This window comes from Emys orbicularis, chromosome 5 (assembly GCF_028017835.1).
Source record: "Emys orbicularis isolate rEmyOrb1 chromosome 5, rEmyOrb1.hap1, whole genome shotgun sequence".
In the NCBI taxonomy this organism is placed as follows: domain Eukaryota; kingdom Metazoa; phylum Chordata; order Testudines; family Emydidae; genus Emys; species Emys orbicularis.
Genome location: NC_088687.1, coordinates 143,700,585 through 143,728,131, shown reverse-complemented (window position 1 = coordinate 143,728,131; position 27,547 = coordinate 143,700,585). Strand labels below are relative to the sequence as shown.

Genomic DNA, 27,547 nt, shown 5'->3' with positions numbered 1-27,547 from the left:
CACTAGGGAAGCACTGAGCCTGCGTTCATGTGCCTTGACTCGCCGTGGCTGGGTGGGTCTCATCCCCGACACCTAGTGGGGGCTTGTGGATGGGGAGAGGTGCCAATGCAGCCTTGTGTCCGAATGAGCTGCAGGGAGCTCGGGGCGTTCCCTGCCCCCCTGGAGATGATGGGGCTGGTAGTTACTAGCCCCCTATTTGTTCTGCTGCTTGCTGTCCCTCTCACAACACCCTGTCCTGGCCACCCCCTTTCCAGGGCAGAGGAACCATCTGGGGTTCCCTTGCGCTGCATTTCAGTCCTGCTCAGCCAGGCCGGGGGGAGCCTCTGCCCTGAACCTAGGGCCTGGGCGTGGCTGTGCAGGGCACTGGTCATAGAATCTCAGGGTTGGAAGGGACCTCAGGAGGTCATCTAGTCCAACCTCCTGCTCAAAGCAGGACCAATCTGACAGATTTTTACCCCAGTTCCCTAAATGGCCCCCTTAAGGATTGAACTCACAACCCTAGGTTTAGTAGGCCAATGCTCAAGCCACTGAGCTATCCCTCAGGGCACTGGTCACTAGGCTGGGCCCTCTGGCCATTGACTACGGTGACCCTGCTGGGGACAGGGTAGGTGAAATCGCTCATGGTGTTGGCCAACTTCTCCCCTTCCATGGCAGATCCTAGAGTAAGACGCCTTCCCCCCAGCCCACCCAAAGGGATGTGAGAGAGATGCACAGCTAGATAATCTCTTTAATCCGGAGTGAGCAGCTTTCTTGCTGACTCACGTTCCTGCATTGCGAGGTCCCCGCCTCTAGTCCCTTTGCATGCAGGTCAGGCGTGCCCTGGCGCTCACACCTGGCCGGGCTGCTGTTGTGGCTACGCAAGCTGATTTTTATTTCAAGTTCCTCAGCGTAGCCTAATCGCTTTGTGAGGAGCTGGAACTTGGCAGCCAAGTGCTGTCTGTGTTGCCGTCATGCCCAGAGGACGCTGCTGTGATTGGGGCCCTGTTGCACTAGGCACTGCTGCACACACACAGTACGAGTGTGAACTCCCTCGGGCCAGGGCTGTCTCAATAGGCAACGCAGACGATGGGAATAGCTGCATCCTCCTCTTGCAGATGCAGCATTGAGACCAGAGCTGACGTGACCTGCTCAAGGTCACCCAGAAAGTCTGGCAGAACCAGGAACTGGACCAGGTCTCCTGAGTCCCAGCCCCAGAGCCTTATGCAATAGGGAACCCTTCCTTGCAGTCTGACTGCTGGGTTTGTTCTAGTGTAGCACTACCAGCATGCCTGGTGCTTTCTGGACAATGAGAGCAAGGTCCCTGCACAGAAGAGTTTGCCACCTAATGTAAATATCATCTCTGATTTTGATTCCTCCTTTTATCCCAAAAGATCCCAAAGCACTTTACCTTCTGGGATCACTTCCCGCCACTGAAATGCAGTTACCTCTGGTGCTGGACTCAGGAGGTGTTTAACAGCACCCAGCCTGCAGGACAAAGAGAGGACTAGCTGTAGTTGAAGCTGTACAGTGAATCTAGTTACTGCGACTAAAAACACCTTGCTGTTGTGAAAGTGCCGGGGGGTTTTAAGAACCACAAATGGTCTGGGCCTCTGGTCTACATTTCCTCTGGAAGACTGTCCCCCCAGGATTCCCTGGCACCGCGCTGGGGCACTGGTTATGCTGTCTCGGAACGCCTCATAACAGATATCCACTGCTGCACTGTGGGTTTTCCTAGGCAGTCGCCCATCTAATATCAACTAGCCTGACCCAGCCTGCTTAGCTGCTGAGACCTGCTGAGTTTGCAGCATGAGGTGGTGTGGGTAACTTCTGGGGTGAGCCCACAAAAAGGAAAGGTGATGGGAGGCTGTGAGAGTCCCTGGATAGATCCATCCCAGCCTGCCACGGCTTGAATCTGTTGAGGGGCTGTAGCCAGACGCATCAGTTCCTCCATAGCCAACGCATCTCCTTGGGAGCGTGGCATCCGTACGCGGTCTCCAGGGCCGTATCTGGGGACATCCGCTACAGTCGAGTGTCTAGAAGCAGCCTCTGGAGCCCAGTGATTGTGGGTTGGCTTTGTGTTTCCGATCAGCGCTGCCACTGACCGCCCGCTCTCAGCCCCACTCTCTCTGCCCCTCGGTGGCTGGGTCTTGGAATGAAGGACTGCAGAGGGGCTGGGATGGATGGCCTAGTGGAGAGGGCATTAGCCTAGGACCTGGGTTCAAATCCTTGCTGCACCACAGACTCCCTGTGTGACCTTAGGCTTGCCCCAGAGTGTTTCTCTGCCTCAGTTTCCCATCTGTACTATGGGGATAATAGGCCTGCCTCACAGGGAGGTTGTGAGGATAAATCCATTAGGGACTGAGGCTCAGATCCTACAATGACGGGTGTAAGTGGACGAGGGAGTCAGACCTGCCGCCTCTCCCCCTTTCCCTTTCGTTCTCACCATCTGCCAGTTGAGCAGTGTCTGGCGGCCCCCCTCCACCTCCGCCCCATCCTTTGGCTTCAGCATCCTTGTTTGGTGCTCGCAAAGCAGCCAGGGAGCAGAGGCAACGGGTGCCTGTTCCCCTCAGCCCTGGGAAGGCTGCGGGGGCCCGTTTCAAGGGCTGGAGTACTAATTCCATTAATTCTCAAGTGCTGTATGAATCCTGCAGTGGAGGGAGGGGCATCCGATGCTGGGCGCAGACTTGTGCATCTTGAAGCATTTATTTTGAATGCAAATAGAAGCAGGTTTTTTGCCAAGCTATTTTGGAGGAACAATGCTGGGTTAATTATTGTCATATTTTGGTAGTTGAAAGACTCTTTTTGTGCTTCGAAGGTTTTCTTTAAGAATGTAACAATCTGCTCTGGCGTCTCTGCCAGCTGGGAGCTTTTGGGATGGCTGCTGTATGGTGCTGGGGCGGGGGAACAAACCTGCCACTCGACCCTACGCAGAGCCCCAGACCTGGTGGAAGTGGAGGGTTTCTCTCTGCCTCGAGGGGGGTCTGTGCGCCGGGAGTGCTGGGCTGGGGAGGGGACTAGAGGAGGTCATGAGTACTAGATCTTCTGCTGTACATAACCACTGCCACCATCCCTTGTGGAGCAGGAACATGGGGATTGCTGCAATCTCGGGGACCCCCCTCTGCATCTTGCCCCAGGCTTGGATACTAGGGCTCAGTTCCCGGAGAGAGGTTTTAACCAGTGTCTCTCCCCCCATCCATCCCATCGTCTTTGTGCACCAGGGCATCGCCTCGTTCCTGGGGCGAGGAGCGTGATTGGCCGTGTCAGTGTGGTGTGCCCTGCATCTCTTTACTCCGGGGGCAGAGGAGGCATTTCCCATAGTCCAGGTGTGTTTTGTGCCCTGCGACTCACGGTAGGAGAGGAGCTGGCACTGCAGCGCTGGCCCTCTGCTCTGTAGTTCGTGCTGTAGAGGATCATTTTGGGAGAGAGGAAGAACTCGCCAGGCAGAGGAGCAGTTGGCTTTGCGGACAGAGGGCTGTGGAGGAATGCTGCTGGCTGCTCATAATCAGCTGCATGTTTCAGCATTTTAGAGCTGTCACAAAATACGTGAGTTGCAAATGTAACAGCGTCAGGGTGGGGCTGGGCAGCTCTCAGCCAAATAATCTCACCAGCAGAACCCCCCCCTCCTCCCGCCAAATCTGGGTGTGGAAGGGTTAGAAACCGCAGCCGGCCAAGCGTTCCCTTCTCCAGGAACACAGCTCACAAAGGAGGACAGAGCCCTGCAGCTCAGCCCCTTTCAGGAGGCCTCCCACCCCCCGGGCCACGCATCTTGGCAAGCAGGATGTGAACAGGCAGAAAGAATTCCGAGAAGAACTCCCCAGGAACCCGTTCAGCCGCACGGTCCTTTGTGACTTCAGCCAAAGCATCTGGCTCCCGTGCCAGACAAAGATGCTTGGCTGGAAGGGCCCCCTGTTCTGAGCTGATCCAGGGAGTGCTATGTTCCGATGGCCTAGTAACACGTGTCTAATCAGCTGGTCTCCCATGCTTGCAAGCCCATGGGAGCCGGCTGTTTGGCGTAATCCGTGTGCTGTCTTCCCATAAGGTTTAACTTGTACATAGCCCAATGGCCTGAGAGATGAGCCCCCGTAAAGCCAGGTGCCATGTGGGCCCAGGTGCAAACAGAATCCTCCTGGGACTGTATCCTGCTAATGTTCTCGATCCGCCCCCAGCGTTGAAACGGGGAAAGATGGTGCAGCAGGCAGGAGGAAGAGGCCTGAGTGGCCAACGTGGTGAAATGATGGTGCTGGATAAGTTACATATGTGGGTGTCCACCTCTGAAATCCAAAGCAGCATGGCACTGGGTCAGGCTGTGAATGAAACCCCACTTGTCAGGGGTCGGCACCACGGCAGGGGTGGCTGGTTTAATTTCTTCCAGGGAGGTGGGAATGGTCCGGCAGGGAGGATGCTAGGGGCTGGGGCTGACTAGCCTGAAGGTAGGAGCGCTCGGGGAGCCCCGGCTGGGAAGGAGGAGGGTTAGGCAGGGGGTCTGGCTTTACAAACTCCAGGCAAGGGCATAACTTCTGACTTTATACAGAGTGTATCTGCGTGTGGACAGCCTTTGCTGGGCACTGTTGATGCCACTTTACACCTTCACGCCAGGCAGCCAGCCGTGCCGACATCAGCTGCACTACAGACTGGGAGGCTGTTTCTGCAAATTGGGTCTGCAAAACCAGAAGCAGTCAAGGGACCAGTATTTGCTAAGGGCCCAGTGCTGGACACAGACTTCCCATTGAAGGCAGGGAGTCCCCAGCACGCAGAAGAGCTGCAGTAGGTGGCCCACACTGAGTGCCCTTAATTCCAGGAGGCAAAGCTTGCAGTCCTGCCTTCTGCTGTAGCAGTTCAGAAGCCTGTCCATGCTCTCTGGAGAACCTGAGGACTCTAGCGACCGTCCATTCCTGGCTGGCCTTCAGGCACAACCATAATAAACATAATTAGCTGTAATACAGTTGCTTTAGGCACATGTGGTATCTGTGGCCCTGGGCATTATTTTTACTCTGAGCACAGCACTTCTTGCTCCGGGGGCCTGGGCAATAGGATTTTTCCATAGCAAAATCTGTGGCTTTGGGCCCTTTGCAAGCCCTGCGAGCCTGGGCTCTGTCTGTCATCAAACCTCTTTCACGCATGGGCCTGTCAGTGTCACAGGTGTGTGATGCACAGGCAGGTGCGAGAAGGAATGTGAAGGACTTCCAGTCCCAGTAGTGAGTTTGCCCATTAGCTGGAGGATAAAGTGTCACTGGTGAAACTTCAGGACACGTGAGTGACCGTGGAACTGATGGGATCTGGAGGTGGTTCAAATACGTTGCCATCTCCTCGAAGACTTGAGATGCTGGAAGATGAGCCAAGCGGCTCTTCCTGGTAGTTGAGATGCCTGGATCGAGTGTTGTGGCAGCTGATGCAGCCCAGCTGTCTGGGAGCTTCCGGGTGACGCTGCGGAATTGCAAGGATGCTGGTGCAGGTAGACAGTTGAAGGCAGCCCCATGTGCTGTCCTAGTTCTCTAGTAAGTTGGCAGATGGAGCAGCATTAGGAGCGAGCGCGGTCTGTCTGCTACTTACCCACCCTTTCTCTGTGGAGAAACCGGTTTGGGGAGCCTGGCATCAAACCAAAGGCAGGGTGCTCCAAGATCCTCGAGAATGGAACCCGGGAGCGTCTGCTGCATGTGGTTAAAACTCGGGTCTAGCTCCAGCAAACCCCAGGCTTCCTTGAGCCCCGCCTCCCGCCGTATGTCCCTCAGGAGCCTCAGGGCCAAGCTAATTTGCCAGCCCCCTTGTGAGTCCAAATGGCTAGAACCCTAACTTCTCAATAACCTTCCTTTTTTAATAAACCCTACAGATTGTCCCCGCCCCCCACCAGCAAGTCTAAGTTTATCCCTTAGCTTTCTGCAGAGACTGAGGGCTAAATTGGGAGGTGAATCTACGTCGATGCAACTTGCACCTTTTCTTCTCTACTCCTTGGCACATGCACTATGCCCGTTACAAGACAGACGCCCCTCTCTCCGTTCTCCCCTTGTCCTTCTGCCGCCGTCCCGTTTGTCTGTTCAGCCGCTGCTTTGCAGCTCAATCGTAGATGCGAGCTCTCTGGGGCATGGAGGCTTAGAGCACGTGTGTACCAGGAGGTCCTGATAGGGTGGCCGCTCACGCAGTCGCAGAATGCTGGACGTTCCGGTCCTGCCGGGAACGGTGTGAGCCTGCCCCCGCCGGCGTGACCTTGGACGCACGGTGCGTGCGAGGTCATGCCGCACAGAGGACACCGCTTTTAAGAGCACATCCCTTACCCGCCTTCCTATCCTTGCTCCATGTCTCCTTCTGCCTCTAGCCAACTGCTCCCCGCATTGCAGGCCTGGCCGCTCACTACAAAGCCTGTTGCTCGTTGGCTGCTGCCGCTATTGGGTATTGCCCCAAAACACCCTATTGGGCGTACTCCCAAATTCTGCATCACCTCACACCCATTGGCCAGGGCTCCTGCAAAGCACCACCCCCTAGGTATTTCCATTGGTCAGTGTTCCTTTTCCACCCAGCTGTTTGGAAGAGCCCATTGGCCCAGACACCGCCTCCAGTGTTCTCTGTGGCCAGCTTCTGTGCTGTTACCCTCTGTAGCGATGCTGCCCTTGGTGAGACACTTTTAGGGGGGGAGGGATAGCTCAGTGGTTTGAGCATTGGCCTGCTAAACCCAGGGTTGTGAGTTCAATCCTTGAGGGGGCCATTTAGGGATCTGGGACAAAAATCTGTCTGGGGATTGGTCCTGCTTCGAGCAGGGGGTTGGACTAGATGACCTCCTGAGGTCCCTTCCAACCCTGATATTCTATGACTATGATTTCTAAGAGTGTCAATTCAGGACAAATTGCTTAGAGCAGGGCAGTTACAGCCCAAGGCTGGGGTTTCTCCACTTCTAAGGCACCAAACCAGCCAGACAGAGAGGACTTTGGTTTTACCCCAGTGGCTAACCATAAGTTATACAAGCAATTCCCTTAGACACTCCAGTTTCCCCAGTATCACCACCAGTGCCACTCGTTATGGGGATAAATGCTTATGAAAACCAATACCCCAGTAAAAGAAAAAAAGTTCTCCAGATCCCAAAGGACCAAGCCCCAGACCCAGGTCAATACACAAGTCAGATCTTACCCCCAAATCACGCTGTTTCCAGTCCTTTAGAATCTAAAATCTAATGGTTTATTCATAAAAAGAAAGAAATATAGATGAGAGCTAGAATTGGTTAAATAGAATTACATACAGTAATGGCAAAGTTCTTGGTTCAGGCTTGTAGCAGTGATGGAATAAACTGCAGGTTCAAATCAAGTCTCTGGAGTACATCCCCAGCTGGGATGGGTCATTCAGTCCTCTGTTCAGAGCTTCAGTTTGTAGCAAGGTTCCTCCAGAAGTAAGAAGCAGGATTGAAGACAAAATGGAGGCGTTTTCACGGCCTTTAATATTCTCTGCCCATGGAAGGACACCCCTTTGTTCATCTTGCTGCTGTGATTTTTCCACAGTAAGGAGTCTGGAGTCACATGGGCAAGTCACATGTCCATGCATGACTCAGTTTGCAGGCCGACGCCATTGCTTACGTGTTAGTTTGAACGTTCCCAGGAAAGCTCAGATGTGGATTGGCATCTCCCAAAGTTCATTGTCACTTAAGTGTTTCTTTATTTGGCACTTACTGAGACTAGTCTTTTCTCAAGAAGCTGACCAAATGCTTCACTGAGGCTACTTGTATCTCAAATGTATTTGATTCCAAGTACATAGCCCATATTCTTAACTTCAAATACAAAAATGATGCACACATACAGCTAGCATAATTATAACCAGCAAATCATAACCTCTTCATAGACACCTCACACGACAACCTTTGTACAATATTTGCTGCAAATATATAACAGTGATTGCAACAATGATCTATACGGTCACAGTTTAGGTCAATAATGTCACACCCCCAATGCAAAATTGATGCAGGAAGGGATGACACAAACATCACTGACTGCATCCCAAGAGCTCCCCATCCTTGGTTCTGTCTTACTACAGCTAGTATTGGTGTGTAACAGAAATGGTTTATTCAAGTCGTGTTCAATAACATGATTGAATCTTTTTACAAACTTAAGGTAAAACTTGGCTAGAACAATAGTGGATTGGATCTGCTCTTGGAACATGGTTCCTGTATGCCTCATGTGATCTTGCCAAGAGCTAAAGGACATAGCTTTATCCATCCAAGCTCTGGCAAATGTTTGGAACCCAATTAATATCAAGACAATGTAGATATTAATGTTATCCATAGTACAGGAATCTTGGCATTTAGCCGTGAAAGCAATATGCTAGTGTGCCTCAGTTTCCCCTTTTATACAGCACTTTAGGCTTGGAATGTCTTTTTTCCTGTGAAAAGTTCCAAGATGGTTTACAGGCACTTTGGCCTGGTCTACACTGTGGGGGGATCGATCTAAGATACGCAACTTCAGCTACGAGAATAGGGTAGCTGAAGTTGACATATCTTAGATCAACGTAGATTGACTTACTTCGCGTCCTCGCGGCGCGGGATCGACGGCCGCCGCTCCCCCGTCGACTCCGCTCCCACCTCTCGCCCTGGTGGAGTTCCGGAGTCGACGGGGATCGATTTATTCTTCTTCGAGTGATTGTTCACGTCCATTACACATTAGGTGTGCGTGCGCTGCGTGCACGAACGTCGGAAACTTTTTCCCTCAGCGGCTCCCGTCGGGCCTGCAGGGTCTCCCCTCCCGCCAGAGCGGCGCCCCGCTCTAGCGTATATATACCCCTGCCGGCCCGACCCTCCCTCAGTTCCTTCTTACCGTCCATGGTGACGTTGGAACAACTCTATCTCTCGTCTGAGCGTGTCCCTTAGCATAGTACTCAGTGTTACCTTCAGTTCAGTTCTTCAGTAGTTAGTGTTAAGCCCCTGGCTATTTAGAAAGACTTAAACTTCTTTGTGTCGGGTGTTTGACCAACCCCGGCACCGGCCCTGGGCGGCGGGGCATGCCGCACGCCCAAGGCTTCAAGGCTTGTGCCACGTGCCGCAAGCCTATGCCAGTAAGCGACCCACACGACTCGTGTCTCCGTTGTCTGGGGGAAGCACATCAAAAGGAGCGCTGCAAGATCTGCAAGGCTTTCAAGCCTAGGACTAAAAAAGAGAGAGACTTTCGCTTGAAGCAGTTGCTCATGGAGACGGCGTTACAGCCCTCCACTTCAAGGGCACCGTCAACCTCAGTGCGGAGTGCCCCGGCATCAGTTCGTGATCCGACGCCGGCGGGGCAACCTAAGCCCACGGCACCGAATCAGCGGGAACACCTCTGGCACCGGTCGTCTTCGCCGGCTAAATCGAAGGGCCAACCCGAGGACGTTCCCCGCACAAGAGGGTAGCGCCCGCGAAGACCGCAAGTGCTCCTAAGGCCGTTGCGGCCCCAGCACAGATCCCGGTTCCAGTGGCTCCGGCGCCGAAAGGCCCGTCGAGCCCCGGGATAGGCGCGTCGAGTGAGGAGGAAGGGCTGGAGGAACTTTTGGAACAGCCCTCCACCCCGGACACATTTGAGGCAGCAAAGGACCTCATGGAATTGTCCGCTGAGGGCACCCTCCGCGCTAAGGACATTCCGCCGAGACTGCCATCCAAAGGCAAGCCGGCAATGATGCGCCCATCACGGTCGCCATCTCGGCACCATTCACGGCGCCGGTCCCGGTCGAGCTCCGCCTCGGTGGACTCCCGGCTTCCCTCTGCGCAGAGGGCCGCACAACCGTCAGGCCCCAACAAGCGCAAGGCACCGACCCAGCAGCCCTGCTCGAGTAGGCACCGGGACGTGTCGGTTGCGCGATCCCCGAGACCGTCCTCCCGCAGTCGCTCCCGGTCCCGGGGTCACCGGTACCGATCCAGGTCCAGGTCAGCAAGGCGCTACTCCCGGTCCCGGTCACGAAAGCACCGCTCTCCGACCCTGGACCGGCACCGTTCCACGGCACCGCCGTGGCCCTCTAGATCACCGTCCGTAGTTTCGGAGGTGGACTCGGGCCATTCCAGCAGATATGCCCACAGAGCACAGACCAGTAGGGAGCACGAAGCCACTTGGCACCCACAGTGGGGCCATCCAGGACAATGGCCTTTCTGGACCCCTTGGGCCTACCACCAACAAGGCCCCCCGTCCAGGACCTCGAGATCTGGCCCCTCGGGACACCGGTCCCGCTCTCCACAGTGGCGCCCACCCTCTCGCAAAGAGGCCACGGTCTCCAGGCCGCCAGAGAGGGAAAGGGCTGACTCGGCACCGAGCCCGGCACCGTCCCAGACCCACATCAGGGAACGCACTCCAGAGGAGCACCCAGCCGATGAGGAGTTGCAGGAGGAGGAAGACGCGCAAAAGGCCATGACCTCCTCCTCCTCGCCAGACGAAGCCGTGGCGGACACAACCGTGTCCGGCCCTCCCCCGATTGACCATCGGGCGCACCAGGACCTGCTCCGCCGAGTAGCCCTCAATTTGGGGTTGCAGGCAGAGGAGACTGTTGAACAGGAGGACCCCATGGTCGACATTCTAAGCCCGGAGGGCCCCTCCAGGATCGCGCTCCCGCTCATAAAAACGGTCCAGTCCAATTATAAGACAGTGTGGCAAACACCAGCCTCCAGTGCGCCTACTGCAAAAGGCGTAGAGAGGAAATACTTCGCCCCATCTAAAGGGTTTGATTTCCTCTTCTCTCATCCAACACCATGTTCGCTGGTCGTCTCTGCGGTCAACGAACGGGAGCGACATGGCCAGCAAGCCCCGGCCCCCAAGGCCAAGGAGGCAGAACGCTTGGACTTATTTGGGAGAAAGGTCTACTCGTCCGGAGGCCTCCAGTTGAGGATCGCAAACCAACAAGCGATTCTGAACAGACACAACTTCAATTCCTGGGCATCGGTCTCCAAGTTCAAGGAAGCCTTGCCTCAGGGCTCGCAACCCGAATTTGCGGCCATAGTAGACGAAGGGAAGGCAGTAGCCAAGACCTCTCTACAGGCCTCCCTTGACTCCGCGGATGCAGCCGCTAGGACAATCGCGTCAGGAGTGGTAATGAGACGCTCGGCGTGGCTACAGGCTTCCGGCCTTCCCCCAGAGGTGCAAAACACCCTCAAAGACCTTCCGTTCGAGGGATCAGGCTTGTTCTCGGACCAGACGGACGCCAGACTGCATAGCCTCAAGGACTCTCGAGCTACCCTCAAGTCGTTGGGGATGCACACCCCAGTGACGCAGAGGAAGCCCTTTAAGCCCCAACCTCCGCAGAGACAGTACCATCCTCGTCCTAGACAGGAACCGTACCGCAAGAGGGGCAGGGATAACAGGCGTAGACGCAACAACACGCCTAACCAGGGCCAGAATCATGGCCAAGGCAAGCCGCAGCCGGGAAACAAGCAAGGGTTTTGAAGCTGCGATCGAGGACAGAGTACCAACCGCTATTCCGGATCCCCCTCTGTGTTTCAGGGACCGCCTGTCCCATTTTTACCGTGCTTGGTCACATATAACATCGGACCGCTGGGTCCTGCGCACGGTGGAGGCGGGCTACACCCTTCAGTTCTCCTCGCCCCCTCCCCCCCACCCCCCATCCCCGTCCCTCTTCAGGGACCCCTCTCACAAGCAACTCCTCATTCAGGAGGTGCAGACCCTCCTCACAGTAGGAGCGGTGGAAGAGGTTCCTCCGGACCTCAGGGGGAAAGGGTTCTATTCCAGATATTTCCTCATTCCCAAAGCAAAAGGGGGCCTCCGTCCTATTTTGGACCTACGCAAACTAAACAAATACTTGCTCAAAACACGTTTCCGTATGGTCTCCCTTGGTACTATTATCCCGTCCCTGGATCCTTAGGATTGGTACGCTGCCCTCGATATAAAAGATGCCTACTTTCACATCGCCATCCGCCCGGCCCACCGGCAATTCCTGCGCTTCACCATCAACCAGCGCCACTTTCAATTTACGGTCTTGCCCTTCGGCCTGGCAACGGCCCCGCGAGTGTTCACGAAATGCATGTCCGTGGTGGCAGCTTTTCTTCGAAAAAGAAGGATGCGCGTCTACCCATACTTGGACGACTGGCTCCTTGCGGGCCGGTCGGAGGCCGAGGTTCGCTCCCATGTGACGTTGGCACTTCAGGTGTTCCGCAAGCTCGGTCTACTGGTCAATGTACCCAAGTCATTGCTGGTCCCCACGCAGAGACTGGACTTCATAGGGGCAGTCCTGGACTCAGTGGCGGCACGGGCGAGTCTTCCCGTATCGCGGTTCTCGGCCATTCAGAAGGTCGTGAGCTCCATCCAGCAATTCCCCACGACCACGGCCAGATGTTGCTTGCAACTCTTGGGGCACATGGCGGCCTGCACACATGTAGTCGGACACGCCCGCCTAAGACTCAGGCCATTGCAGTTGTGGCTGGCCCAAACATATCGCCCCAACAGAGACCCCTTAGACCTGGTCGTAACGATCCCGGATCGGGTGTCGAACTCCCTCCGCTGGTGGCTCGATCGGCAGCAGGTTTGTGCAGGGGTCCCTTTCGCCACCCCGCAACCCGCTCTGACGTTAGTAACAGACGCGTCGGACCTGGGTTGGGGGGCGCACCTGGGGGACCTGCGGACTCAGGGCTTATGGTCCAGGGAAGAAAAGTTGCTTCATGTCAACCTGAAGGAGTTGAGGGCGGTTCGCCTCGCCTGTCAGACCTTTCATGCTACCATAGAAGGCCACAGCGTGTCAGTTCTGACGGCCAACACTACCGCCATGTTCTACATAAACAAGCAGGGCGGGTCCCGGTCCTCTCCCCTCTGTCACGAGGCGCTCCTCCTCTGGGACTTCTGCATAGCCCTTTCAGTCCACCTACTAGCAACATATCTCCCGGGGGCCCAAAACGGGTTAGCGGACCGCCTCAGCCGGTCCTATCACATGCACGAGTGGACGTTGAGACAGGACGTCCTGCATTTAATCTTCCGGAGGTGGGGGTTTCCCCAGGTGGATCTCTTTGCCACCAAGGACAACAGCCAATGCCCTCAGTTTTGTTCATTCCGGAACCTCAGTCCGGGCTCATTGGCAGATGCCTTCGCAATTCCGTGGGGCGGGAGCCTGAGGTATGCCTTCCCCCCCATTCCTGCTCATCCACAGGGTCCTCCTCAAAACCCGCAGGGACAAGGCGACAGTCATCCTCATCGCCCCGGCGTGGCCACGCCAACACTGGTTCACGACCCTGTTGGAACTGTCCGTGACCACTCCGATCGCCCTCCCCCTCCATCGCGACCTCATCACGCAAGACCAGGATCGCCTACTCCACCCGAACCTACCGTCGCTACATCTCACGGCGTGGTTTCTCTCTGGCTAAACGATATGGAGCACAGGTGCTCCCATCAGGTCCAGCAGGTCCTCCTTGGTAGTAGGAAGCCCTCCACAAGAGCGACCTACCTCGCCAAATGGAAACGGTTCTCCCACTGGTGTGAGCCTCATCACATCCAGCCTCTGCAGGCCTCTGTCCCATCGATTCTGGACTACTTGCTGCACCTCAAGCATCAGGGGCTCGCCCCCGCCTCAATTAAGGTGCATCTGGCTGCCATATCGGCGTTCCAACCTGGGGAGTTGGGGGCTTCGGTGTTCTCTAACCCCACAGTAGCCCGATTCCTCAAGGGGATGGACAAGGTGTTTCCCTACTCGCGCCCGCCGGTCCCTGCGTGGAATCTCAACCTGGTCCTCACTAAGCTCATGGGGCCGCCCTTCAAACCCCTGGCCTCTTGCTCCCTCATGCACCTCTCATGGAAGGTAGCGTTTCTCGTGGCCATCACATCAACTAGGAGGGTTTCGGAGTTGAGGGCCCTCACTTCGGAACCTCCCTATACAGTTTTTCATAAAGATAAGGTGCAACTCAGACCGCACCCGAAATTCCTTCCGAAAGTGGTCACGCATTTTCATATGGGACAGGACGTTTGTTTACCGGTGTTCTTCCCTAAGCCACACTCGGACCCGAGCCAACGCAGCTTGCATACCCTCGATGTCCGTAGGGCATTGGCTTTTTATCTAGAACGGACCAGGCCATTCCGCAAGTCGACTCAATTGTTCGTTGCCATTGCGGAGCGAATGAGAGGCCAACCTATCTCGACGCAACGCTTGTCGGCATGGATTGTGCTTTGCATACGCACGTGCTATGAGCTCGCTAACGTACCAGCCCTGGAGATCAGGGCTCACTCTACTAGGGCCCAAGCGTCCTCGGCGGCGTTTTTGGCGCAGGTTCCACTCCAGGAAATCTGTAAAGCGGCCACCTGGTCGTCGGTGCATACGTTCACAGCCCACTACGCGATCCATCATCAGACCAGAGAGGACGCGGCGGTCGGTAGAGCTGTGCTTCAGTCGATTATTCCTTGACTCCTACCCTCCTCCAATGGTAAGCTTGTGAGTCACCTAATGTGTAATGGACGTGAACAATCACTCGAAGAAGAAAAAACGGTTACTTACCTTCTGTAACTGTTGTTCTTCGAGATGTGTTGTTCACGTCCATTACACTTCCCACCCTCCTTCCCCTCTGTCGGAGTCACCGGCAAGAAGGAACCGAGGGAGGGTCGGGCCGGCAGGGGTATATATACGCTAGAGCGGGGCGCCACTCTGGCGGGAGGGGAGACCCTGCAGGCCCGACGGGAGCCGCTGAGGGAAAAAGTTTCTGACGTTCGTGCACGCAGCGTGCGCACACCTAATGTGGAATGGACGTGAACAACACATCTTGAAGAACAACAGTTACAGAAGGTAAGTAACTGTTTTTTGCATCTAGACGAGACATGATACATTGATCCCCGATAGATCGATCACTACCTGCCGATCCGGCGGGTAGTGTAGACATACCCTAACTGAAGAAGTTACACTACTTCAGTTGCATCTGAAGAAGTGAGGTTTTTACCCACGAAAGCTTATGCCCAAATAAATCTGTTAGTCTTTAAGGTGCCACCAGACTCCTTGTTGTTTTTGTACATACCCTAACTGTGAACCATCCGTATTACAAGGCCTTTTAACATAAAGTGTGTTCTTATGTATCACTCTTAGCGTGATTAAGGGATTTTCCAAAAGATTAGGCACATAGTATATTTTTACAGTTTTTGGTAATAGCAACACATTAGTTACCAAAATTGCCATTAGCAATAGCAACAAATCCATTGCAAGTGTCCATCTACAATCATTTTTGTTATACCATACCTTTGGCTCGATGCCACAGGGGTTTGGGCCTTTTAGGGTTACCCTGTGGCTTCCCTTTGCAAAATTAAGTTCTTTTTTTCTCCTTGTCCTGTAGGATCAAACCCTGATTTCTCTTGCTTAACAGAATTCACTGGCTGATTGGGTGGGCTCTCTTTGCTAAGAGCTATTAGCAAGTCTTTCTTCTCCCTAAAAAAAGAACAGGAGTACTTGTGGCACCTTAGCGACTAACAAATTTATTTGAGCATATATATTTGTTAGTCCCTAAGGTGCCACAAGTACTCCTGTTCTTTTTGCGGATACAGACTAACACGGCTGCTATTCTGAAACCTTTCTTCTCCCTATCAGCCAGGTAATTTGCATCAACACAGACAGAACCCTGTTCACCAGTTTTCAGATCCTTAACTGCTACCAATTCCAAGGCTGGACTCTGTCTTAAAGAGATACCACACAAACCCAAAGAGTCTGAGGGTGAGAGTTTGCTTGCTCTCCCCTGCATCCTTAAGCATTTAGCCATAAAACTGTTCTGCTCTGAAACAACTGTAACCAAATCTGTCCTTAAACCCTGAAGCACAGACTGCTCACTCACAGAATTAGCATGGAAACAGTCCTGTCCCAACACCTCCCCAACAAGCTGGCCAAACACAGTCACTTGGTTATAGGGCTGTTCAAATTCCTTGACAATTTTCATTTAATCTGAGACCTTTTCTAAGCGATCCACACTGGATCTTTCAAAAGGAAAGTCAGTGGATCCTTTCACAACAGAAAATTTCTGGCTGTTAGGAACTGAAACTTTCTTGATTAAGTCAAGGGGGGAGGGATAGCTCAGTGGTTTGAGCATTGGCCTGCTAAACCCAGGGTTGTGAATTCAATCCTTGAGGGGGCCATTTAGGGATCTGGGGCAAAAATCTGTCAGGGACAGTACTTGGTCCTGCTGTGAAGGCAGGGGACTGGACTTGATGACCTTTCAAGGTCCCTTCCAGTTCTATGAGATAGGTATAGCTCCCTATAAAAAAAAAATTACTTCCATACCCTTCAGTTGTAGCAAACTGCTTGCACAGATTACCATGAGAATTCCTTTCTCTAGGAGCTTCTTTAAGCAACAATTCACCCCCCACAGAAATTCTGCCCTTACCCTCTTCACCTAGGGCTTGCTCCAAGGGAACACTTTCCTGAGCAACAACAGACTCTTGCTGGGTCTCCCTTACATTCCGGATTACCTTTGGCCCATCAGGCGGATTCCTACACAATCCCCTTTCAGGCAAACTGCTAGATTTCATAGTTAAAAGGTTAGAAACATTCTCCTTCCCTTTGCCACACAAGTTCAGGAATCTTTTCCTTCTTGCTACAAGTTTCCACACCGTCAGTGGGTAACACGATTAAATCACCTTTCTGCTCTCCTTGCGCCCTGGCTAGGATATCACCCTGATCAGACAGAGTTGCTACATCCTTTTCCCGCCACACACTAGCAACAGGCAAAATACAAGCACCAGAATTGTCTGGTCTCTGGGATTTTGCTAAGACACTAACTGGATGCAACCTAGTTCCAGTGCCATTCTCCCCAGCAGACACAAACTCAGGACCATTCCCTTCTGGGCTTTAGTTGAATCCAGAACCAACTCTGAGACAGCTGCACTACCCTTAACCCTCACAGGCTAAAAGGCACCTTCTGTCTGCTCCATAGACAAAGAACTGGAGACACCTTCTCCTTTACCAGACACACAGCTTGGGATTTTATTTCCCTTGTCCCAGCACACAGGGCTCTTCACAGACAACTGATTGGAGACCGGGGTAGCTCCCTCCATAGGCAAGTCAATACCCCTGACGGACACAGGCACATTTCCTTCACTGTTACAAATCTCCACACAGGTAACAGGTAAGGGATAGGGACACTCAACTTCCACTATCCTTGCCTTCCCAAACTGCTGACTAGACAAAGCCATCAGCTCACAAGGCTGCCTAAGCTCATTTAAACTTTCCTTGCCTTCCTCAGCTAGGGCTTTAACCTGACCATCCACTTTAATTTGCTTCTGAGAAACATTTTCCTGACCAATGAGATCTTTCTGTGCTTGATCTAATTCCAGATTCACTTCTGAGACATTAGACAGACATTCAGCAACTTCATTCACAGACAAACTGCGTTTTTGCACAGACAAACCGCTATTCCCCCCTAGGTTATAGCATAACGGGTTAAACACAGAAAACTGCTCATAGTAATACAACAGAGCAACATAGTTTATAAACTGGACTTCCACAAGGATACAATTTTAGCTGTTCTTCCCTTGCTTTTTTTGACTTGGAGCCTAAGTCTGGCAACCCTCTCCTCAGCAGCCAGCCGCTCAATATGATCCCTATGAGCCCTTTCCTCTCTTTTAACAGCTTCTTTTTCTAATTCAGCATTCCTTTCCTTAGCTGCGTTCTCCAGCTGGCCAAGACTTGCCTCTCTCTTATTTGAATTTCTGTCAGTTTCTGTTCATATTCAAACTGCAGGCTGTCTCAAACTCAAGGCTTGCAGTTTCATTGCTTCTGCTGATGCTTTTTGGCTTATGGTCACTGATTTTTAACCAACAAAACTCTCAATCCCAAAATTCAAATTTGGATAGCGTGGGGTTCTGATCCAAAGCTCAGCTGACCTGGTGATGTGGATCCTAGCACGACTACGCCACTGTAACGATGCTGCCCTTGGTGGGATGCTTCGGAGAGTATCAATTCAGGACAAATTGCTTCAAGCAGGGCAGTTAGAGCCCAAGGCTGGGGTTTCTCCACTTCTAAGGCACCAAACCAGCCAGACAGAGAGGACTTTGGTCTCACCCCACTGGCTAACCACAAGTCACACAAGCAATTCCCGTAGACACTCCAGTTTCCCAGTATCACCACCAGTGCCACGCGTTATGGGGACAAATGGTTGTGAAAACCAATACCCCAGTAAAAAAAAAAAGGTTCTCCTGATCCCAAAGGACCAAGCCCCAGACCCAGCTCAGTACACAAGTCAGATCTTACCCACAAATCACGCTGTTGCCAATCCTTTAGAATCTAAAATCTAAAGGTTTATTCATAAAAAGAAAGGAATATAGATGAGAGCTAGAATTGGTTAAATGGAATCAATTACATACAGTAATGGCAAAGTTCTTGGTTCAGGCTTGTAGCAGTGATGGAATAAACTGCAGGTTCAAATCAAATCTCTGGAGTACATCCCCAGCTGGGATGGGTCATTCAGTCCTTTGTTCAGAGCTTCTGTTTGTAGCAAAGTTCCTCCAGAGGTCAGAAGCAGGATTGAAGACAAAATGGAGGAGTTTTCAGGGCCTTTTATATTCTCTGCCCATGGAAGGGCCCCTTTTGTTCTTACTGTGGAAAATCACAACAGCAAGATGGAGTCTGGAGTCACATGGGCAAGTCACATGTCCATGCATGCAGGGGGGAGGGATAGCTCAGTGCTTTGAGCATTGGCCTACTAAACCCAGGGTTGTGAGTTCAATCCTTGAGGGGGCCTCTTGGGGATCTGGGGCAAAATCAGTACTTGGTCTTGCTAGTGAAGGCAGGGGGCTGGACTCGATGACCTTTCAAGGTCCCTTCCAGTTCTAGGAGATGGGATGGATATCTCTATTTAAAAAAAAATAATAAAAAAAAAAATGCATGACTCAGTTTGCAGGCCGACGCCATTGTTTACATGTTAGTTTGAACGTTCCCAGGAAAGTTCAGATGTGAATTGGCATCTCCCAAAGTTCATTGTCATTTAAGTGTTTCTTGATTGGGCACTTACTGAGACTAGTCCTTTCTCAAGAAGCTGACCAAATGCTTCCCTGAGGCTACTTGGAATCAAATACATTTGAGATACAAGTACATAGCCCATATTCTTAACTTCAAATACAAAAATGATACACACATACAGCTAGCATAATTATAACCAGCAAATCATAACCTCTTCATAGACACCTCACACGACAACCTTTGTACATTATTTGCTGCAAATATATAACAGTGGTTGCCACAATGATCTATACGGTCACAGTTTATGTCAATAACGTCACACCATCAATCAAGGCTATTGCCTGCTATGATTGGCTGACATGGGCGGGTGTGGCTGAGTGGCTGGAAATAACCTTGCGCGCTCTTCAAAAGGGCTTCCCAGTCTGATGCCGGATAAAGCCGTGTCCGGTTTTATGTCAGTCCTGGAAGGGGGCAAACCTTAGAAAAGCAGGGCTGTCTGGTTTAATACCACACAAGTGGCCTGCCTGGGCCCTGATCTCTGACTATGGGCCCTAAGGGGCTGCTGCAGTGGGAATAACACGGGGGCCCAAATCCTCAAAGGTATTTAGGCACCCATCTCCCGGTATGAGTTAGGCACCTAAATACCTTTCAGGATCTGGGGCTTGGTCTTTTGCCTCTTCCTAACCTGTAACTCCTCTTACCACATCCCCTCTAAACTGGGTTTAAGCGTATTTTGGGCAGAGTGCATGAGCATCCTCCCCACAGGCGTCGACTCTGTGGGTGTTCCAGGCTGGGGTACCCACAGAGAAAATTAATGGGTGCTTAGTACCCACGCTGCCAAAAAGCTTATCAGCTGCTGCTGCCAAACAGCTGTTTGGTGTCTCAGGGAGGGGCTTGGGGGAGGACGGAGAGCAGTGAGTGGTGGGTGGGAGGGGTCAGAGCGAGGGCGGAGCCTCGGGGAAAGGGGCGGAGTGGGGGTGGGACCTCGGGTGGATGGGTAAATTAGAAATCAGTGCCTATGGTCCTCACTCAACAGAAAGTAGGAAGTGACAAAATATTGTATTTATATGAAGCTCTTTAAACACACGCGTCCTTGGCTGAGGTAGCTGAAGATCTGACCCACAAAGTTTTAAACCACTTTGATTTTACAATATCTTGGCGGCCGTTGTTGTGTTTGGGACCCTGGGGAGGTTGAGTAGTTTTCATTGCTGCCTCTTAAGAGAACAAAACCCAAGAATGTGCAGTTCAGAGTTATCACGCCCTGTCATCTTGTGGGTTGTTTGAGACTGCGCCCGGCTAGATGTCTGTTTAGCAAGGCCATGCGTCGGAGCGATGGTCTGTTGTAAAAGGCTTTGCAGATGCTAGACACGTTTGGACTCTGTGCTGATGGTGTCTGGGGCCCTATATTCAGGTCAGAGCTGCTGCTGAGTTGGGCTTTCCTGGGCAGAATGTGAAGGGAGAAATACCCTTGTCATGTGGAAAGACACACGTGGGCAAATTGAGAAGGGAGTGGGGACAGAATCATCTAAGGGTCGGGCTTGGAGGGACCTTGAGAGGTCATGTAGTAGTGCATCTAACCCATCAGAAAGAACCCAAAAAGGTGAGGAATGTGCAGTTTGTTCTCCTTTGTTCCAGGGGCCTGGAAGTCCTTTGCTTTAATAGCGCCGCCTCAAAATCCCGTCTGGTGCTGCCCGGATTTGTGGCTGGAGGAGAGGTGGCAGGTGGGAAGCCAGTAATGCAGAGCAGGGCCCCAGCGAGCGAAAGGGCAGTGGGCAGAGGTTTGTGTTCGAAAACAGAAGCCCAGCCCTGGTAATGGCAGGGGGAGGGGAAGGCAGGAAGTGTGGGCTCAGGTTTCCACATTAATTCACTGCTGCTTTCCTGTTTGTTCAGAGTCACGATTGAGCTATCTTTAGAGAGCATCTGTTCCACGAGGGCTCTGATACTGTCCTCGTCACCAGAGCATCTGAGTACGTTAAACCCAGAGACTAACGTTAGTTACATGTGGCTCGTTCTCTCGCTCTTATCCTGGCCCCCAGGGGGAGAACTGTGTGTGCTGGGCAGTGTTTTGTTTTGCTAGGGTCTTGTTTTGATGTGTAAACGTCCACATTGCACTGTGTGGATGGAAGAGACGGCAGGGCGGGAGAGAGTGCCTGGCATGTGGAGCGGGAGGTGGGCGTGCGACGGTCCTTCGTTCATTTCACAGGCTCGGACCAGCCCTGAGAAAGTTCCATCTCCTCCACAGATGAGCTTTCCCCTTATTGTGGAAATTTCCATGGGGCTAGAGGAGCGAAGGCGTCGACCGTGATCTTCATCCCGGAGCTTTAGGCTGTTTTAGATACCCAGGCAGTGGAGTGCCTTGGCGTGACTCGGTTTTCTATGGGCAGCCAGGGTAGGGAGCGGCAGACAGGCGTGCCCAACACTAGCTGTGCTGCTAGTGTTCTGTATGAGCTGGACTTTCCGAAGTGCTGCAGGTTTCATGTCTAGCGATATCTGTAAGTCACCCCAGTTACCCCTCTGCCTTAGCCAAAGAGGGATTGGTTGGTGCTAAACTGTGTGACAGCTGCCCGCCCTCCAGTCTGTTAGCCAGCCAAACAAACCCTTAGGACTCTGCCAGTCCAGACTTGGCCTTTCAGGATAACCCTTGGTGTACGTCAGTGCCCAAATTCTCCAGAAAAGTCTCCGTGCAACAGGCAGCTCCTGTCGCTGGCTGCCCGCGGAAATCAAGGGCACTGTTTCCAGAGACCGATTCCACACCAGCCCACCGGCTCAGCTGAGGTGCCCACCTCACTCGATAGATCAGCACGGAGGTGAAGTGAGAATAAAACAAAAATGAGTTTGTTAATAAAGAACAGAGAGATCTGCCTGATGCCAAGCTGAGAGAATAGAAACACACAATGAAACAAAAGTGTAATACGCTTTCTAGTGACTAAAACGGAACAGGGTACAATCCTTGTCGAAGGCAGTTTTCTCACCGACAGCCGCTTCTTAGCATCACCAGCACACATGGCTGAGGAGCCACCATTCATAGAGGTCCAGAGCGCTGACCCCTTTGTTCCCTCAGTGCTGGATAGCCAACAAGTCGTCTTATTGTCTTGTCTTTGTTCTGAATCCTGTGTCTCCCATGCTGATTTCAGATCCTCAGGGCTGTTTGCGCCTCCTGTTTACCTCTGATGCAAATGAACCATCCATTGTTTCTGACATCACCATGCTCAATTTACATTAGGCGCAGGGAGATAATGATCCTCTGTCTTGTCTGGAAGAAAACCTGATCATCCCTTTGGTTAACAGACTGTAAAGCATCAGTAAGTATCCATAATTCCTTCTAATGTTAATACACAGAGTTCACAGTGATATTAATCACCAGTGTGTCACCAGCTTTCATTTGATATCTCACACGGCATCCTTACAGAGAAGTGTCATGAGAGCAGTGTGTTAGGTGTAGTGAGTTTGTCAGGTGTGATGGGCGTAGCTGCTACATGGTAGTGAAACTTTTGCCATTGGGCATTAAGGGGCTCTTGAGGTCACAATATTGCATTGCTGGAGAGTCCATCGGGGAGGTGACAAAGGCGTGAATAACTGAGGCCAGGTCTTTGTCCTCCACAATGGGATGGCGTTTCCTAGCAACCAGTGATGTTAGCAGCATCCATGATTTTTATGTGAGAGCTCAGCGTCAGCAGGGAATCCAAGAGTACTCCTAGACTATGGACTGAATTGACCATTTGTCAGGGGTGAGTAACTTAAATGACTTACTGTTACGCAGGGTAGCTGGGGTCCTGGGCAAGGTGGGGGGGCAGCTCTGGGCCCCCAGAAGGGGTGGGGCTGGGGCCAAAATCCCCCAGCCAGCCCTCTAGTGCTGCCTGACCCACTGCTACACCGGGGTTCCGGCGGCGATTTAAAGGGCCCCGGGCTTCTGGCAGCAGCCGGCGCTCCTGGGCCCCACCGCTGCTAGACCGGGGTTCCGGCGGCGATTTAAAGGGCCCAGGGCTCCGACTGCAGGCGCGGTGGCGTCAGCAGCAAACGGGAGCCGCGGGCCCTTTAAATCGCTGGGCCACGGGGCAACTGCCCCTTCTCCCCGCCCCCCCCAAGCAGTGGCCCTGCCGGTACGGTCAGCACTTCCTTACCGGTACACCGGGCCGGACTGGCTTACTTTCACCTCTGCCAATTGTGGATGTGAACTTTCCACCAAAGGAGACTCTGCTGTGGCAGCAGACGCCTCAAAGTACCTTCACCTCTATCTGGCTTAGGTTCAGCTTCAGCCAGCTGCTCTTCATCCAGGAGCTGATCTCCTCCAGGCACTGGGCCGGGCTGGTGACCATGTGTAGTGAAGGAGAGGTGGAGCTGTGTCTCCTCTGCATATTGCTGGCACTGACTCCATGTCGTCTGACCCGTTCACCTCCTGGCTGCACATCGATGTTGAATAGGACCAGAGAGAGAATTGATCCCTGTGCGACTCCCCAGAGGAGGGGTCCATCGATGGAGGTGCAGATTCCCATCTCTCCTCAGGAACGACTCAAACCATTCTAGTGCCTTACCCTGGGCCCTGCCACCACAGCAGTATCCCACGGGTGACAGTGTCGAATGCTGCATAGGGGATGGAAATGGACGCCTGCCCTCTGTCCACTGACAGATCATCGTCAGAACCACTAACGTGGTTCCAATCCCATGTCCTGGCCTGAATCCAGTTTGTGCCAGGTCTAGGCTAGTGGTGTCACTTAGATGGGCTTGTAGGCGGCCTATGGCTGCCTCTCTGTGAGTTTGCTCAGGAACGGAGCTTCAACAGCAGGTGGCTGTTGGCTAGAGCCTATGTGCCCAGGGTGGGTTGCTTCAGGGTTGGTCAGGCATTGCGTGTTTGGAGGAGGAAGGGACGATTCCTGCCCTGAGCCAGGTGTGGGCTGGTCCAGCCAGGGGTGGCCTCCGAGGCTCCTGACTCCCACCAGCCGGGAGGGGCATGGCTGGAGTCACAGCTCTTGGGTCGAGTGTCCTCAGGACGTTCTGGACATTGTAAAGGAGTGAGTGGGCCGAGCGCTGGGACTGCAGGGGGCTGTGGGTAGGTGGATCCAGGCTGTCAGACAGGCCTTCCCGAACATGTGTGATCGTTTCAGTGCGGTCGGATGATCGCTCTGCGCAGCGCTTGGTGCTCTGTTCTGGTGCAGGCTGGAGACACGCAGGATTGGCGAAGGGTTCACCACCCTGACTTGCTCCTCGGGGCGGGACACGTCCGCGTCAGTGGAGGCTGCTAGGCAGGTTCTCTTGGCCTATAATCCAGCCTCAGCATAGGCTTGGTGGGATCCGTTAGGTTTCGTCCTGTGTTTAGCAGCCTTTGTTTTCTGCCATCGGCGCTCGAGTTTCCAGCCCCTTTCTTCATCTGGCGGCGGGAGTCGGGAGCCGCGGAGATGCGGGCGATGGGGAGGGAGGGGCTGCTGGGGCCATCGCTTCACCAAGTCCTCAACTTCTTGTCCTGTGGGGGGAACGCTGCTTTGCTGTGGCTTTGGGATTTGGTGGGGTCTGTGTGGTTGAATCAGAGACGCGGGGTTCTTGTTGCCTGGGAGCTGGGAGAGCTCTGGCCCACTGCTGTAGGGCTTGTCTACACTACAGAATTGGGTAGACGTAAGTTAGGTCGACCTACTGCTGCCACAACAATTAAATCGGCTGTTGGTGTCCACACTGCCCTCCTTCTGCCGGTGGTGCACGTCCTCACCAGGAGCGCTTGCACCGATGGAAGTGGGGCATTGTGGGGCACTGACAGCTGGAGTGTGGGCGGAGTGATAGCCATCCATGGGTCACAGCTGGAGTCCCCCACACCCGGAGCAACAGCCAGAGCCCAGGCTGAAATGTGAAATAATAGCAGCCATGGAACTGACAAGAATGTCAATTTCACTGCTGGTAGTGTCCCTGCTGCGAAATTGAGCCCCTGTTGGGTTTACAGCTTGGGCTGTCAGCGCCGGGGATAGGGGGCTCCAGCTGTCAGCCCAGTGCAGGGCTGACAGACAACAGGCCATGTAAGTAATGTAGTGTCTGTCTACACGGACACTGTGTCACCCTAACCACGTCAGTCTAAGCACTACGCCTTTCATTGGCGGGAGTACCATTGTAGTGCAGACGCTGACAGCATTAGGTCAACATAAGCTGCCTGTTGGGTAGACCAGGCCTTAGTGAGGGGCTGGTCTGCTAAGGGCAGTGGCTGGATTGCGATCTCCTTGATATTGATAGCAGAACTGAAGAGCAAGGCCTGGGCATGACAGGCTGGGTGGGCTGGACCAGGGGCCACCTGTGAACGTCCGAGGGACGGGAGTGAGGGGAGGAGATCTGGGGCTTTTGCATCTGCAGCCTCATTGACCTGAACGTTGAAATCTCCCAGGATGGCTGGTCTGGGTATTTCCTAGCCATCTCCGAGAAGGCTCCTTTGTGAGCTCGTTAGCTTTGGGTCTGTAAATGAGCATAAAATCTGTTAGCTTTGGCCCTGGTTTCTGCTGTCAGAGGAATGAATTCGAATGACTTTGTCTTACCCCAGCCACCTCTTTTTGGAATTGGGCTTGGTGATGCAGGGCGTGGGCTTCGTCACTGATGAGGCCGTGTCTCATTCGTTGGCAGTGGATCTTGCATTGGTCAGTATCCGTCTTAGTTCCGGTTGCCATGTGCTCCTTGCGTCAGGCTCGTGCCTGCGTGATGCTCCTGCGTAGCGTACGGCCGTTAATGTCTGGTACTTGGCTTCTGATGCCTGTTCTGCACAGTCTGATTTGGACTGTGATAGGTGAAGTAACGGCTTGTGCCATGGGGATGCTCTGAGTGGAGGAACGGTTGGTTTGCCAAATGCCACGGGAAAGGCAGGTGTGTTAGCCCCTGTTGGCACTGGGAGTGGGCAGAGCTGGAGCAGTCTGTCCCTGGAGCCGCAGTGGGTGTGCTGGAAGGACAGCAGCAACAATGGTGACAATCCCACCAGGTAGGGTGGAGTCCCAGGAAGTCATCCTGATGAGAAGATGGCAGAGAAGGCTGGGGGGTGGGGCAGGGTGGAGGATCCGGGTTCCTTCCCCGTAAGAGGCTTCCTTCCTGTGCATCAGAGCACTCCCTCTTTGTGTCTCTACCTGCTGGAGCAGAGGCCTGATTTTTTTGTTTGCGTCATTCGGAATCGGCGCTGGTGTCCTGCCGTGCCGGGATCCCCAGCCGATGTAAATCCAGGCAGCTCTATTGAACCCAGAAGAGCTGCCCTGCCTGCCCCCAGCGGGAGATTCGGTCCTAGGACCGCGTGTCCTTTTGCAGTAAATGGCTCGGCATGATGTTTTAATAACGACACAAACGCTTCTTTTTACAGCTGGCGATTACACAGCTGGGCTTAATTGCGAGTATGGGCTTTGTGGGGAGACTGTTTCATTTGGCAAAAGCCGGCTTTGGCAAAAGCAGCCTGTAGAGCAAAGCGCTGATGGATTAGTGCTAATACCATTGACAGAGCTGTGTGGGTTCTCTGCCTTTCAAAGGCTTTGTTACTCTCTTTGTAGCAGGAGAACAATAACGGCCAATGTCCTTTGAGGAACGCAGGTTTCCAGGGAAAAGGGCTGTGATTTAAGAGGCTCTTTTGCAAGTTTCACAGTTTCCTTTTACGATGGTCCGACTTGAGCCTTCCCGCCTGTTTTGGTTTTTGAGCGAGAGTGATGAAGACTCGTGGATTTTAAGGTTAGACGGGACCGTTCTGACCATCTCGTCTGACCTGCATGGCACAGGCGAGAGAACCTCCCCCCCACGGATTTGGGCAGTGGAGGGAACTGTTCTTTGCTACTACTTGTCTGTTTCCTTAACATCACCTCCTGGGATAGCTCCGTTGTAAGCTTCTGGGGGCAGGGACGGTCTCTGCTACTTTCCCGTATAGCACAGAGAAGCCCTGATCTTTGACTGGGGTCCCCGAGGCGCTGCTATAATAGAACTAAGTGAACATTAGAGAGCCCGGTAACTTGTGGTTTAGCTAGAAAATACCTTCTGGAGCAACGGCCGATCTCTATGTAAAGACTCCAGGTGGTGGTGGTTTAACCACTTCCTCTGCGGTAACTAAGGAAGGGTTCCATCACATCAGGCAACAAAATTGTATGGGCCAGTTGATGACTTGGCTTCCCACGTGGCACTAACCAGCCCAGCTCAGCTCACCCAGTTCCGGTGCTGGTATAAAACAGGGCATCAGCACTTTGACCACTGTGTTCTCTGGACCTGATCTGTGGGGTGGGAAGCAATGTAGTGGGATTATACTACTGCCCTGCTTGCGCTGGTACGGATGCAGCCTTGTACTGCCGGCAATTTGTGGATACTGGGCAATCTCCTTTGAGCTGGGTGCAAAGCGCCCTGAACTGAGGAGATGGGTCTCGGACAAACCAGTGACTGTCTCCGCCCATAGCCACGCCACTGGAGTTCTGCTGGGCTGTATCTGCAGAGGCTGCATGCCGAGGAGCCGGGAAGGAATTGGGGGCTGGGGAGAGTCCCTCTTTCTAGGCCTATGGTGAGACCCCCCTCTGCTGCTGGGCACCTCCAGGAAGAGGTAGATGCAGGAAGCTGTGGGAAAAGTGGAGGAAGTTCAGAGAAGAAGAAAAAATGATCCGGGTAATAGAGGGCCCCGCAAGGAAAGATTAAGGGCTAAGTCTGCACAGCTCGGTTAAGCAGTGAGTAAGAGAGTGGGACGTAGTGTTGTGCCTAGCTCATGTCCCTGGGAAGGAGAGAGAGTGCTCAGAATGGGCTCGGG

The 27,547-nt window shown here is 53.2% G+C and overlaps 1 protein-coding gene across 4 annotated transcripts in view; it reads left to right on the top strand.

Moving 5' to 3' along the window:
* The window catches only part of ADISSP (adipose secreted signaling protein), a 174,443-nt gene that overhangs the window by 51,826 nt on the left and 95,070 nt on the right, over positions 1-27,547 (top strand). The window lies entirely within an intron of this gene.